Source organism: Lepisosteus oculatus, chromosome 14, assembly GCF_040954835.1.
Source record: "Lepisosteus oculatus isolate fLepOcu1 chromosome 14, fLepOcu1.hap2, whole genome shotgun sequence".
Lineage (NCBI taxonomy): Eukaryota > Metazoa > Chordata > Actinopteri > Semionotiformes > Lepisosteidae > Lepisosteus > Lepisosteus oculatus.
This window is the reverse complement of record NC_090709.1, coordinates 53,450,431-53,465,849: the sequence shown is the minus strand read 5'-3', so window position 1 is coordinate 53,465,849 and position 15,419 is coordinate 53,450,431. Positions and strand designations below refer to the sequence as shown.

The window sequence follows — 15,419 nt, the reverse complement described above, 5'->3', positions numbered from 1 at the left end:
CTAGCCATCCACTCATGTACAGCTCTGCTGGTAGTTTTCCTGACCAGAAACACTTTCTCCTGTTCTGTGGCGTTTGGCAGGTACTGCAGGTTATACCTGAGGTCTTGAATATAACTCTCGATATTATTCTCTGACACTGCGGGGTCAAATCTCTCTATGTCCTTCGCTAGCTCTCTCAGAGAATGGAGATCTATTCTCCTAGCTTCTCCGCTGACGGAGATATGGAAGAGATCGTGGTCAGACCTGTCGCTGCTAGAGAGAGTGCTTAATAGCGACTCGAATTCAGACCTTTTTGCAACCATCGTTAGACTTAAAGAGTATTACGTTTAAGTACGAAATCACAGTTTTACCACAGAAAACCACAAGATCAAGTATGCAATCAACCCGGTAGATTGCAAAAGATCACAAAACAATCAAGCACTGCTTAAAGAGCAAGGGGAACTTTTTTTCCTTTCGGCTTTCAGCACACTGTATTGTCGTGTATGAAACCCGCGGCGTTTTATATGAATTATTCGCTTGGTTGACTCATTTCAGTCTTGCCACGCCCACCCAGGGACGCCAAATAAATGTAGATTATGCCGGTTCAGGGACGCCAAATATGTAATCATAGTGGCTCTCTGAAGGCACCAGTTCTGTAGGGTTTGGGCATTTACTGAGACAATTATTAATTGTAGCAGTAAATCACAAAGTTGATTCTTTTGATGGCTTTAGAATCCAACCATGCGACATAACTCAAACAACGCGCACACACAGGTACTAATACACGAGGATACATTTATTTATACATAGAATATGCATATAAACCTAACAGATCTTATCGAGAGGGTTATCAGAATACAAAAGTTATATATTCAATCAGTTACAAAGTGTTACACATATCAAGAGGACATACGTTCAGTATATCATTCATTAAGACCGTTTCGTAAAGTGAACTTGGTTACAACTTCTACATTAGATACTCAAACAAGTACATAACTCTTAGGAATTAAATTGATATCAACTGGTTTGGATAACAATTGAATTCTCGAGCTGTAATGCATTGAAGTTGAATACTCATCCAATCTCTGGGGATTCAGATCTCCTGCGGGCACAAAGAAACAGTTGCAGGCTGTTGCTGTCCAATCCGCGCTCTCTGGCTCTGTGCCAGGCTGTGCTGTGCGGCTTGCGACGGTGCGCTGCTGATGCTCACTGTTGGCTTTAACTAGCAAAGTTTGTGCACAGGAGAAAAGATGACTGTGGGTCCCAGCAAGTCAGGAAGAGGACCGGTTCGTTCCTGATGAAGAGATTGTTCTGAATAGTAATTCAGCTGTCCACAGTTCCGACCTGTTCACGAGGCCTGCTGCTGGTTACTCTCTGGTAACCTCCACTCTAGACTCTTAGAACAAAGGAAAGTTCTGGCACTCGGACACACTGGCCGTTCCGTGGTTGTCCGGGCTGAGTCTCAGGATGGTCAGGAGGCGCGCTGCGAGAATGTCCTGCCCTTGGGAGCCTTCTGCTCCTGGGCCGTCCTGCCCTGGAATTCTCCTTTGAATTCCCTTTAGAATTGTTGAATCTGAATCTGAATCTGAATCTCACAGGCTCTCTGTGTTGCCTGTTTTTACCTGGAGGAACTTCAGCTCATTGATTGGCTGAAAGTTCCATGGGCATCAGAGTCCCACGAGGGTTACTCGGCCCTACCAGTCCCTGATTGGTTGATCAAGGTGAGATATGAGTCACTTAGTCCTGACACTTAGTAATGCAGTCCAGATGTCCAACTGGCACTCCCTAGACAGATAGGCGCCAATGGGTGACCATTGATCATGATAGCCAGGCTTAGCTAAGTGCATCCCCCTTTGGGAGCTGTCCTTGGACCTTAAATCACCTTGCATGAATGGTTTCTCTGTGGCTGCACCACAGAGATGAACAGAGAAATGAGGCCTAATTTGGGAAAGCTCAGAAACACTTAATTCTGCCTTATTATTAAGCCTCGCCGCTACACTGTTATACTCCCAGAAGTGCGCAGTAGCTTCTACTTAATAAAAATATACAATTCACCGCTGGTATAAACAGATGTGTGCCATGTCTGCTTTTGTAAGCATTTGTTTCAAAAATAAGTTCACAATATGTTAAAAACACACAAAGCACAAACTTAATAATACAACGATACAAAATCAAAACCAAATCATAAAGCCAATTAAGTACCTATCCTTTGAAAACAGAGAACACCTTTATATCTACAATAAAAAAGTGACATTTGTATCTACTTTTGAATTACTGTACAAAGCAGACAGAGTATTCCCTGAATTCAAAGATCAGATCTTGGCCAAAACAAGACAATCAGACGTGAGCTGAATTCAGAACAAGAGCCTCTGCTTCGTCGTTTATTGAGCTTGTGATCAAAGTCTGAGTGGAAAAAGATCGGCTATTTTAACTGTTTGAATGAAATACACAAAGGGCACCTTCCTTCGAACCGGTGTCAAACCAGCAACCTAAGGATTCCCTCTTGTTTCCACTACAGTCCTCCGCTCTACCAACTGATGTCAGGAGATGCTCTCTGGCACATACTGTCCGATGTAGTGAAATGTTCCGGGTGATTTAAATCCCAGATCGACATCGTTTCCAACTCGTTTCCTTAGTCTTGTTTACCTTGAATTTAAGCCACATACCAGGATTCTACTGTATAAACTTCCGGAGATATTACAAAATGTTTGATGGAGCATCAATCTTTCCAGGCGGAAATTGACTCCTTTTCTTTCTCGAGAGATCATATTAAACATTTCATTTGGATCGAGAAGAGGATCACCATGAGACACAAAACAAACAGTTTCATTCTGTCTTTATTAGAATCTGTATTACAGCTAATGAATGTAAAGCCTTTAGTATGCGAGAGTGAGAGTTCAGTTATGCCAGGGAGTGTGAGAAAAGAGAACTGAAATTTAGTAAATTAATATTTAAATAGAGCGTAAATCTTCAAAGTGTCACTGCAAAATTATTACAGGGGTCTACCAGCTGCCGGACGTACTTGTTTTGGGACTATTTCCAATAAGTACCGCATTAGTAGTTGTGTGTCCTTACTGGTATCTTTTAAACATTCGGTTATATACAAACGGGACAGAGACACAGTGATAATCTGATTTTAACATGTCCTGCATTTTAACTTACTGAACAGATAAATTGAAATGTTCTGATTCAGAGCCCCTGCAGTTCGTGCTAATTACAACCACAACAATACTCCTGAGTCCTGAGCACCACACTGAGCAAAGGTTCAGATGAACTCTGACTTTGTTCAGCACAACTTGTTGTTGCAGTTGAGCTCAGAGCTGGAGATGATCTCCATATTCTACCACACTAACTAGTCCTAAACGTAGTACACAGTACACACTTTTTAAAAACAATTTAAAATATTACACAAAGGCTGTAAAGCACACTCTAAATCGATCCGAATATTTGATTTCCGCGATCCGTTTAGGCAACATTAGGCAACGTGGCGCTTCTCCAGCAAAGCATTTCTCAGTTTTGTGAACTACTGGTGCTTTTAACACACCAACTTATGCAACTCGTCAGGATGGCCGAGTGGTCTAAGGCGCCAGACTCAAGGACTCCTGTCTTTCCATTGCTTGGGTGTTCTGGTCTCTGAATAGAGGCGTGGGTTCAAATCCCACTCCTGACAGCTTTTCCCTCTCTTGCATTTTTCCTGTCTTCTTGTGCTCGCTGACAACGACAGAAAGAAGAAAACGGAGAAACAGGCTTGCGGGCACATGATGGGCAGGGAAATGCTTCGTGAACACTTCAATGTGATTAGCAGAAAGTCAAATAGGCTTCGATTTCTCCCTTAAGAACTGTTTGGGGTGCCTGTAATCGAGTAAAGATTTACGGTCAAGGTATGCATTCAAAGGTGAAAGACCGAAATATAAATCCAGAAGAAGATGTATTAAAACATATTGTTTTCCTTGCGGTTTCCCCTGTATTTCATTAAATGTGGCATTGTGAAATCAGCCTGTAGCCCTATGGAATGCAGCCACTCTCCCGGTGACAGCGGCAGGAGCCGAGAGGATTAAATCAGAGCTCGAACAGAGAGTTAAAAAAATATGGGCAACTAGAACATAGATCATAGAACATTTTTATTAAACTTTCCTATCTGCTCGGCCTTACTGAAGTATTTTAGCTGCATTTTAGCTTCTATTTATATACTTTACAGTAGATAGTGTTTAGTAAGAGAAGAGAGATACAAGCGCTAAACCCCCACAATAACCAAACCTTAACTAAAGCAGGAAGATCTGTTGCTTTAGCAAATTTCATGCAGTTTATTTCTGACACAAGACATAACAAGCTTGTGTATTTATGACAAAAAAGCAGGGCAGCAATTTATATCGGCCTTGAAATTGATATTGTTAAAAAGTGAGTTAAATGCAGATATAGTAAATATATGTTCTCATATAATGGTGTGTTTTATTGTCTAAAAATCCTTCATGAATGGTTTAACAGACACCTTGCATAATTAAAAAAAATATATATTTACGAATATTAACCTTTTATACAGTAAAGTTTTGATGTGAACATGAGCCCTGTTTATCGATGTCACCAACACAGTTCTGGATTTTATTCTGCCTTCCTACGCACATATGAATTTTCTTTCACACAACAGCTCGCATGTATGGTAGCGTATTAGCGCCAGGGATAAAAAGAATGATGTTGGCTTTTAAATGATAAACCATTTGCGTTTATACAAAATCACAATGCGTTGTCGCAGACATTGGGACATACTCTGTTTAAACATCTGTCGTTTTCTCTTATATTGGCTCCTGTGCTTCGGTCCATTTGAGAGAGAAGACACTGAAAAAGTCTTGTGAAAGTGGATTTTGCACCTACGCCAGTGCTGTAGTGGTATCATACAGACACCCATACAAATCCATCAAACGTTGGAAGCTCTGGAAGGCAACGTAAAATATTGCTCTGTCCGTTGGTGGATTAGGTATGCATGCTACATTTCAACGTAAAATGCAATGTAAAAAGATCAAATTTGATTCAAAATCGATTAATGTAAAAACCGATAAAGCTCATGTTTTTTATCTAGTTTTATCTATATCTATATCTAGTTTTTCAAAGGTCTTAAAAAAATGTTTATCGCGATTGTGAAAGTTCGAGAAGGTGTACCAGCGCGTGCCTTTATATCGCCAGCTTCAGTCTCGCCTGTAGCTGCGAGAAGGTTAAAAGCGCACAAGTGATCTGTCTTTCGTCCAAATAATTGCTGGAGCAGCAGGACGTAGAGCACCATCCAGCAGCTGTAGACGATGTTCGAGGAAGAGCTAATTCTGTTTTCAGCACAGGGAGCAAGAATGAGCTCAGTCCGGCTCCCAGCAGAATCCATTCTGGTTTGGTTGCTGTCAGACTGTGCATCTGAGGCTTTTTGGATCGCAACGTGAAAAAAAAGAACAAAAAACAATTGCTCACATCGTGTTACTTCTACCAGAGGATAGGAAGATATCACTTAAAAAAATCAGCAATTAATATTTGGATCCGTGGCCTCATACTAATTATTTAACTATCAGATTGTGTTTCTGCAACATTTCGTGCACAGTATGCCGTATTCAACAATAAAACAACAGTCACAACGAGGCCTTTACACCCAGTCTGGGGTATTTTCCCCTTTTATATTTTTGCCACTTTATATCGAACCTGTTATACTCCCAGAAGTGCGCAGTAGCTTCTACTTAATAAAAATATACAATTCACCGCTGGTATAAACAGATGTGTGCCATGTCTGCTTTTGTAAGCATTTGTTTCAAAAATAAGTTCACAAAATGTTAAAAACACAAAAAGCACAAACTTAATAATACAACGATACAAACTCAAAACCAAATCATAAAGCCAATTAAGTACCTATCCTTTGAAAACAGAGAACACCTTTATATCTACAATAAAAAAGTGACATTTGTATCTACTTTTGAATTACTGTACAAAGCAGACAGAGTATTCCCTGAATTCAAAGATCAGATCTTGGCCAAAACAAGACAATCAAACGTGAGCTGAATTCAGAACAAGAGCCTCTGCTTCGTCGTTTATTGAGCTTGTGATCAAAGTCTGAGTGGAAAAAGATCGGCTATTTTAACTGTTTGAATGAAATACACAAAGGGCACCTTCCTTCGAACCGGTGTCAAACCAGCAACCTAAGGATTCCCTCTTGTTTCCACTACAGTCCTCCGCTCTACCAACTGATGTCAGGAGATGCTCTCTGGCACATACTGTCCGATGTAGTGAAATGTTCCGGGTGATTTAAATCCCAGATCGACATCGTTTCCAACTCGTTTCCTTAGTCTTGTTTACCTTGAATTTAAGCCACATACCAGGATTCTACTGTATAAACTTCCGGAGATATTACAAAATGTTTGATGGAGCATCAATCTTTCCAGGCGGAAATTGACTCCTTTTCTTTCTCGAGAGATCATATTAAACGGTGGCTCTGTGGCTAGGGATCTGCGCCTGTGACTGGAAGGTTGCCGGTTCAAATCCCGTGGCTGGCAGAGGAATCCTACTCCGTTGGGCCCCTGAGCAAGGCCCTTCACCCCAACTGCTCCAGGGGCGCCATACAATGGCTGACCCTGCACTCTGACCCCAAGCTTCTCTCCGTGTCTGTGTGTCTGTGTCTCCATGGAGAAAAGCTGGGGTATGTGAAAAGATGCATTCCTAATGCAAGAAATTGTATAGGGCTAATAAAGAAACATTAACATTAACATTTCATTTGGATCGAGAAGAGGATCACCATGAGACACAAAACAAACAGTTTCATTCTGTCTTTATTAGAATCTGTATTACAGCTAATGAATGTAAAGCCTTTAGTATGCGAGAGTGAGAGTTCAGTTATGCCAGGGAGTGTGAGAAAAGAGAACTGAAATTTAGTAAATTAATATTTAAATAGAGCGTAAATCTTCAAAGTGTCACTGCAAAATTATTACAGGGGTCTACCAGCTGCCGGACGTACTTGTTTTGGGACTATTTCCAATAAGTACCGCATTAGTAGTTGTGTGTCCTTACTGGTATCTTTTAAACATTCGGTTATATACAAACGGGACAGAGACACAGTGATAATCTGATTTTAACATGTCCTGCATTTTAACTTACTGAACAGATAAATTGAAATGTTCTGATTCAGAGCCCCTGCAGTTCGTGCTAATTAGAACCACAACAATACTCCTGAGTCCTGAGCACCACACTGAGCAAAGGTTCAGATGAACTCTGACTTTGTTCAGCACAACTTGTTGTTGCAGTTGAGCTCAGAGCTGGAGATGATCTCCATATTCTACCACACTAACTAGTCCTAAACGTAGTACACAGTACACACTTTTTAAAAACAATTTAAAATATTACACAAAGGCTGTAAAGCACACTCTAAATCGATCCGAATATTTGATTTCCGCGATCCGTTTAGGCAACATTAGGCAACGTGGCGCTTCTCCAGCAAAGCATTTCTCAGTTTTGTGAACTACTGGTGCTTTTAACACACCAACTTATGCAACTCGTCAGGATGGCCGAGTGGTCTAAGGCGCCAGACTCAAGGACTCCTGTCTTTCCATTGCTTGGGTGTTCTGGTCTCTGAATAGAGGCGTGGGTTCAAATCCCACTCCTGACAGCTTTTCCCTCTCTTGCATTTTTCCTGTCTTCTTGTGCTCGCTGACAACGACAGAAAGAAGAAAACGGAGAAACAGGCTTGCGGGCACATGATGGGCAGGGAAATGCTTCGTGAACACTTCAATGTGATTAGCAGAAAGTCAAATAGGCTTCGATTTCTCCCTTAAGAACTGTTTGGGGTGCCTGTAATCGAGTAAAGATTTACGGTCAAGGTATGCATTCAAAGGTGAAAGACCGAAATATAAATCCAGAAGAAGATGTATTAAAACATATTGTTTTCCTTGCGGTTTCCCCTGTATTTCATTAAATGTGGCATTGTGAAATCAGCCTGTAGCCCTACGGAATGCAGCCACTCTCCCGGTGACAGCGGCAGGAGCCGAGAGGATTAAATCAGAGCTCGAACAGAGAGTTAAAAAAATATGGGCAACTAGAACATAGATCATAGAACATTTTTATTAAACTTTCCTATCTGCTCGGCCTTACTGAAGTATTTTAGCTGCATTTTAGCTTCTATTTATATACTTTACAGTAGATAGTGTTTAGTAAGAGAAGAGAGATACAAGCGCTAAACCCCCACAATAACCAAACCTTAACTAAAGCAGGAAGATCTGTTGCTTTAGCAAATTTCATGCAGTTTATTTCTGACACAAGACATAACAAGCTTGTGTATTTATGACAAAAAAGCAGGGCAGCAATTTATATCGGCCTTGAAATTGATATTGTTAAAAAGTGAGTTAAATGCAGATATAGTAAATATATGTTCTCATATAATGGTGTGTTTTTTTGTCTAAAAATCCTTCATGAATGGTTTAACAGACACCTTGCATAATTAAAAAAAATATATATTTACGAATATAAACCTTTTATACAGTAAAGTTTTGATGTGAACATGAGCCCTGTTTATCGATGTCACCAACACAGTTCTGGATTTTATTCTGCCTTCCTACGCACATATGAATTTTCTTTCACACAACAGCTCGCATGTATGGTAGCGTATTAGCGCCAGGGATAAAAAGAATGATGTTGGCTTTTAAATGATAAACCATTTGCGTTTATACAAAATCACAATGCGTTGTCGCAGACATTGGGACATACTCTGTTTAAACATCTGTCGTTTTCTCTTATATTGGCTCCTGTGCTTCGGTCCATTTGAGAGAGAAGACACTGAAAAAGTCTTGTGAAAGTGGATTTTGCACCTACGCCAGTGCTGTAGTGGTATCATACAGACACCCATACAAATCCATCAAACGTTGGAAGCTCTGGAAGGCAACGTAAAATATTGCTCTGTCCGTTGGTGGATTAGGTATGCATGCTACATTTCAACGTAAAATGCAATGTAAAAAGATCAAATTTGATTCAAAATCGATTAATGTAAAAACCGATAAAGCTCATGTTTTTTATCTAGTTTTATCTATATCTATATCTAGTTTTTCAAAGGTCTTAAAAAAATGTTTATCGCGATTGTGAAAGTTCGAGAAGGTGTACCAGCGCGTGCCTTTATATCGCCAGCTTCAGTCTCGCCTGTAGCTGCGAGAAGGTTAAAAGCGCACAAGTGATCTGTCTTTCGTCCAAATAATTGCTGGAGCAGCAGGACGTAGAGCACCATCCAGCAGCTGTAGACGATGTTCGAGGAAGAGCTAATTCTGTTTTCAGCACAGGGAGCAAGAATGAGCTCAGTCCGGCTCCCAGCAGAATCCATTCTGGTTTGGTTGCTGTCAGACTGTGCATCTGAGGCTTTTTGGATCGCAACGTGAAAAAAAAGAACAAAAAACAATTGCTCACATCGTGTTACTTCTACCAGAGGATAGGAAGATATCACTTAAAAAAATCAGCAATTAATATTTGGATCCGTGGCCTCATACTAATTATTTAACTATCAGATTGTGTTTCTGCAACATTTCGTGCACAGTATGCCGTATTCAACAATAAAACAACAGTCACAACGAGGCCTTTACACCCAGTCTGGGGTATTTTCCCCTTTTATATTTTTGCCACTTTATATCGAACCTGTTATACTCCCAGAAGTGCGCAGTAGCTTCTACTTAATAAAAATATACAATTCACCGCTGGTATAAACAGATGTGTGCCATGTCTGCTTTTGTAAGCATTTGTTTCAAAAATAAGTTCACAAAATGTTAAAAACACAAAAAGCACAAACTTAATAATACAACGATACAAACTCAAAACCAAATCATAAAGCCAATTAAGTACCTATCCTTTGAAAACAGAGAACACCTTTATATCTACAATAAAAAAGTGACATTTGTATCTACTTTTGAATTACTGTACAAAGCAGACAGAGTATTCCCTGAATTCAAAGATCAGATCTTGGCCAAAACAAGACAATCAAACGTGAGCTGAATTCAGAACAAGAGCCTCTGCTTCGTCGTTTATTGAGCTTGTGATCAAAGTCTGAGTGGAAAAAGATCGGCTATTTTAACTGTTTGAATGAAATACACAAAGGGCACCTTCCTTCGAACCAGTGTCAAACCAGCAACCTAAGGATTCCCTCTTGTTTCCACTACAGTCCTCCGCTCTACCAACTGAGCTACCAACAGATGTCAGGAGATGCTCTCTGGCACATACTGTCCGATGTAGTGAAATGTTCCGGATGATTTAAATCCCAGATCGACATCGTTTCCAACTCGTTTCCTTAGTCTTGTTTACCTTGAATTTAAGCCACATACCAGGATTCTACTGTATAAACTTCCGGAGATATTACAAAATGTTTGATGGAGCATCAATCTTTCCAGGCGGAAATTGACTCCTTTTCTTTCTCGAGGGATCATATTAAACATTTCATTTGGATCGAGAAGAGGATCACCATGAGACACAAAACAAACAGTTTCATTCTGTCTTTATTAGAATCTGTATTACAGCTAATGAATGTAAAGCCTTTAGTATGCGAGAGTGAGAGTTCAGTTATGCCAGGGAGTGTGAGAAAAGAGAACTGAAATTTAGTAAATTAATATTTAAATAGAGCGTAAATCTTCAAAGTGTCACTGCAAAATTATTACAGGGGTCTACCAGCTGCCGGACGTACTTGTTTTGGGACTATTTCCAATAAGTACCGCATTAGTAGTTGTGTGTCCTTACTGGTATCTTTTAAACATTCGGTTATATACAAACGGGACAGAGACACAGTGATAATCTAATTTTAACATGTCCTGCATTTTAACTTACTGAACAGATAAATTGAAATGTTCTGATTCAGAGCCCCTGCAGTTCGTGCTAATTAGAACCACAACAATACTCCTGAGTCCTGAGCACCACACTGAGCAAAGGTTCAGCTGAACTCTGACTTTGTTCAGCACGACTTGTTGTTGCAGTTGAGCTCAGAGCTGGAGATGATCTCCATATTCTACCACACTAACTAGTCCTAAACGTAGTACACAGTACACACTTTTTAAAAACAATTTAAAATATTACACAAAGGCTGTAAAGCACACTCTAAATCGATCCGAATATTTGATTTCCGCGATCCTTTTAGGCAACATTAGGCAACGTGGCGCTTCTCCAGCAAAGCCTTTCTCAGTTTTGTGAACTACTGGTGCTTTTAACACACCAACTTATGCAACTCGTCAGGATGGCCTAGTGGTCTAAGGCGCCAGACTCAAGGACTCCTGTCTTTCCATTGCTTGGGTGTTCTGGTCTCTGAATAGAGGCGTGGGTTCAAATCCCACTCCTGACAGCTTTTCCCTCTCTTGCATTTTTCCTGTCTTCTTGTGCTCGCTGACAACGACAGAAAGAAGAAAACGGAGAAACAGGCTTGCGGGCACATGATGGGCAGGGAAATGCTTCGTGAACACTTCAATGTGATTAGCAGAAAGTCAAATAGGCTTCGATTTCTCCCTTAAGAACTGTTTGGGGTGCCTGTAATCGAGTAAAGATTTACGGTCAAGGTATGCATTCAAAGGTGAAAGACCGAAATATAAATCCAGAAGAAGATGTATTAAAACATATTGTTTTCCTTGCGGTTTCCCCTGTATTTCATTAAATGTGGCATTGTGAAATCAGCCTGTAGCCCTACGGAATGCAGCCACTCTCCCGGTGACAGCGGCAGGAGCCGAGAGGATTAAATCAGAGCTCGAACAGAGAGTTAAAAAAATATGGGCAACTAGAACATAGATCATAGAACATTTTTATTAAACTTTCCTATCTGCTCGGCCTTACTGAAGTATTTTAGCTGCATTTTAGCTTCTATTTATATACTTTACAGTAGATAGTGTTTAGTAAGAGAAGAGAGATACAAGCGCTAAACCCCCACAATAACCAAACCTTAACTAAAGCAGGAAGATCTGTTGCTTTAGCAAATTTCATGCAGTTTATTTCTGACACAAGACATAACAAGCTTGTGTATTTATGACAAAAAAGCAGGGCAGCAATTTATATCGGCCTTGAAATTGATATTGTTAAAAAGTGAGTTAAATGCAGATATAGTAAATATATGTTCTCATATAATGGTGTGTTTTTTTTGTCTAAAAATCCTTCATGAATGGTTTAACAGACACCTTGCATAATTAAAAAAAATATATATTTACGAATATTAACCTTTTATACAGTAAAGTTTTGTTGTGAACATGAGCCCTGTTTATCGATGTCACCAACACAGTTCTGGATTTTATTCTGCCTTCCTACGCACATATGAATTTTCTTTCACACAACAGCTCGCATGTATGGTAGCGTATTAGCGCCAGGGATAAAAAGAATGATGTTGGCTTTTAAATGATAAACCATTTGCGTTTATACAAAATCACAATGCGTTGTCGCAGACATTGGGACATACTCTGTTTAAACATCTGTCGTTTTCTCTTATATTGGCTCCTGTGCTTCGGTCCATTTGAGAGAGAAGACACTGAAAAAGTCTTGTGAAAGTGGATTTTGCACCTACGCCAGTGCTGTAGTGGTATCATACAGACACCCATACAAATCCATCAAACGTTGGAAGCTCTGGAAGGCAACGTAAAATATTGCTCTGTCCGTTGGTGGATTAGGTATGCATGCTACATTTCAACGTAAAATGCAATGTAAAAAGATCAAATTTGATTCAAAATCGATTAATGTAAAAACCGATAAAGCTCATGTTTTTTTATCTAGTTTTATCTATATCTATATCTAGTTTTTCAAAGGTCTTAAAAAAATGTTTATCGCGATTGTGAAAGTTCGAGAAGGTGTACCAGCGCGTGCCTTTATATCGCCAGCTTCAGTCTCGCCTGTAGCTGCGAGAAGGTTAAAAGCGCACAAGTGATCTGTCTTTCGTCCAAATAATTGCTGGAGCAGCAGGACGTAGAGCACCATCCAGCAGCTGTAGACGATGTTCGAGGAAGAGCTAATTCTGTTTTCAGCACAGGGAGCAAGAATGAGCTCAGTCCGGCTCCCAGCAGAATCCATTCTGGTTTGGTTGCTGTCAGACTGTGCATCTGAGGCTTTTTGGATCGCAACGTGAAAAAAAAGAACAAAAAACAATTGCTCACATCGTGTTACTTCTACCAGAGGATAGGAAGATATCACTTTAAAAAAATCAGCAATTAATATTTGGATCCGTGGCCTCATACTAATTATTTAACTATCAGATTGTGTTTCTGCAACATTTCGTGCACAGTATGCCGTATTCAACAATAAAACAACAGTCACAACGAGGCCTTTACACCCAGTCTGGGGTATTTTCCCCTTTTATATTTTTGCCACTTTATATCGAACCTGTTATACTCCCAGAAGTGCGCAGTAGCTTCTACTTAATAAAATATACAATTCACCGCTGGTATAAACAGATGTGTGCCATGTCTGCTTTTGTAAGCATTTGTTTCAAAAATAGATTCACAATATGTTAAAAACACAAAAAGCACAAACTTAATAATACAACGATACAAAATCAAAACCAAATCATAAAGCCAATTAAGTACCTCTCCTTTGAAAACAGAGAACACCTTTATATCTACAATAAAAAAGTGACATTTGTATCTACTTTTGAATTACTGTACAAAGCAGACAGAGTATTCCCTGAATTCAAAGATCAGATCTTGGCCAAAACAAGACAATCAGACGTGAGCTGAATTCAGAACAAGAGCCTCTGCTTCGTCGTTTATTGAGCTTGTGATCAAAGTCTGAGTGGAAAAAGACCGGCTATTTTAACTGTTTGAATGAAATACACAAAGGGCACCTTCCTTCGACCCAGTGTCAAACCAGCAACCTAAGGATTCCCTCTTGTTTCCACTACAGTCTTCCGCTCTACCAACTGAGCTACCAACAGATGTCAGGAGATGCTCTCTGGCATATACTGTCCGATGTAGTGAAATGTTCCGGATGATTTAAATCCCAGATCGACATCGTTTCCAACTCGTTTCCTTAGTCTTGTTTACCTTGAATTTAAGCCACATACCAGGATTCTACTGTATAAACTTCCGGAGATATTACAAAATGTTTGATGGAGCATCAATCATTCCAGGCGGAAATTGACTCCTTTTCTTTCTCGAGAGATCATATTAAACATTTCATTTGGATCGAGAAGAGGATCACCATGAGACACAAAACAAACAGTTTCATTCTGTCTTTATTAAGAATCTGTATTACAGCTAATGAATGTAAAGCCTTTAGTATGCGAGAGTGAGAGTTCAGTTATGCCAGGGAGTGTGAGAAAAGAGAACTGAAATTTAGTAAATTAATATTTAAATAGAGCGTAAATCTTCAAAGTGTCACTGCAAAATTATTACAGGGGTCTACCAGCTGCCGGACGTACTTGTTTTGGGACTATTTCCAATAAGTACCGCATTAGTAGTTGTGTGTCCTTACTGGTATCTTTTAAACATTCGGTTATATACAAACGGGACAGACACAGTGATAATCTGATTTTAACATGTCCTGCATTTTAACTTACTGAACAGATAAATTGAAATGTTCTGATTCAGAGCCCCTGCAGTTCATGCTAATTAGAACCACAACAATACTCCTGAGTCCTGAGCACCACACTGAGCAAAGGTTCAGCTGAACTCTGACTTTGTTCAGCACGACTTGTTGTTGCAGTTGAGCTCAGAGCTGGAGATGATCTCCATATTCTACCACACTAACTAGTCCTAAACGTAGTACACAGTACACACTTTTTAAAAACAATTTAAAATATTACACAAAGGCTGTAAAGCACACTCTAAATCGATCCGAATATTTGATTTCCGCGATCCGTTTAGGCAATATTAGGCAACGTGGCGCTTCTCCAGCAAAGCATTTCTCAGTTTTGTGAACTACTGATGCTTTTAACACACCAACTTACGCAACTCGTCAGGATGGCCTAGTGGTCTAAGGCGCCAGACTCAAGGACTCCTGTCTTTCCATTGCTTGGGTGTTCTGGTCTCTGAATAGAGGCGTGGGTTCAAATCCCACTCCTGACAGCTTTTCCCTCTCTTGCATTTTTCCTGTCTTCTTGTGCTCGCTGACAACGACAGAAAGAAGAAAACGGAGAAACAGGCTTGCGGGCACATGATGGGCAGGGAAATGCTTCGTGAACACTTCAATGTGATTAGCAGAAAGTCAAATAGGCTTCGATTTCTCCCTTAAGAACTGTTTGGGGTGCCTGTAATCGAGTAAAGATTTACGGTCAAGGTATGCATTCAAAGGTGAAAGACCGAAATATAAATCCAGAAGAAGATGTATTAAAACATATTGTTTTCCTTGCGGTTTCCCCTGTATTTCATTAAATGTGGCATTGTGAAATCAGCCTGTAGCCCTACGGAATGCAGCCACTCTCCCGGTGACAGCGGCAGGAGCCGAGAGGATTAAATCAGAGCTCGAACCGAGAGTTAAAAAAATATGGGCAACTAGAA

At 40.0% G+C, this 15,419-nt stretch overlaps 1 protein-coding gene and 4 non-coding genes across 6 annotated transcripts in view; 4 read left to right on the top strand and 1 right to left on the bottom strand.

Annotated features, from left to right (window-relative positions):
* Positions 1 to 15,419, bottom strand: part of LOC138243075 (uncharacterized) — a 114,137-nt gene that overhangs the window by 63,668 nt on the left and 35,050 nt on the right. The window lies entirely within an intron of this gene.
* Positions 3,539 to 3,649, top strand: trnal-caa (transfer RNA leucine (anticodon CAA)). Its single transcript has 2 exons — positions 3,539 to 3,576; positions 3,604 to 3,649. It is a non-coding gene; the product is annotated as a tRNA-Leu (tRNA).
* On the top strand, positions 7,496 to 7,606 carry trnal-caa (transfer RNA leucine (anticodon CAA)). The gene is made up of 2 exons: positions 7,496 to 7,533; positions 7,561 to 7,606. It is a non-coding gene; the product is annotated as a tRNA-Leu (tRNA).
* trnal-caa (transfer RNA leucine (anticodon CAA)) lies at positions 11,186 to 11,296 on the top strand. The gene is made up of 2 exons: positions 11,186 to 11,223; positions 11,251 to 11,296. It is a non-coding gene; the product is annotated as a tRNA-Leu (tRNA).
* trnal-caa (transfer RNA leucine (anticodon CAA)) lies at positions 14,877 to 14,987 on the top strand. Its single transcript has 2 exons — positions 14,877 to 14,914; positions 14,942 to 14,987. It is a non-coding gene; the product is annotated as a tRNA-Leu (tRNA).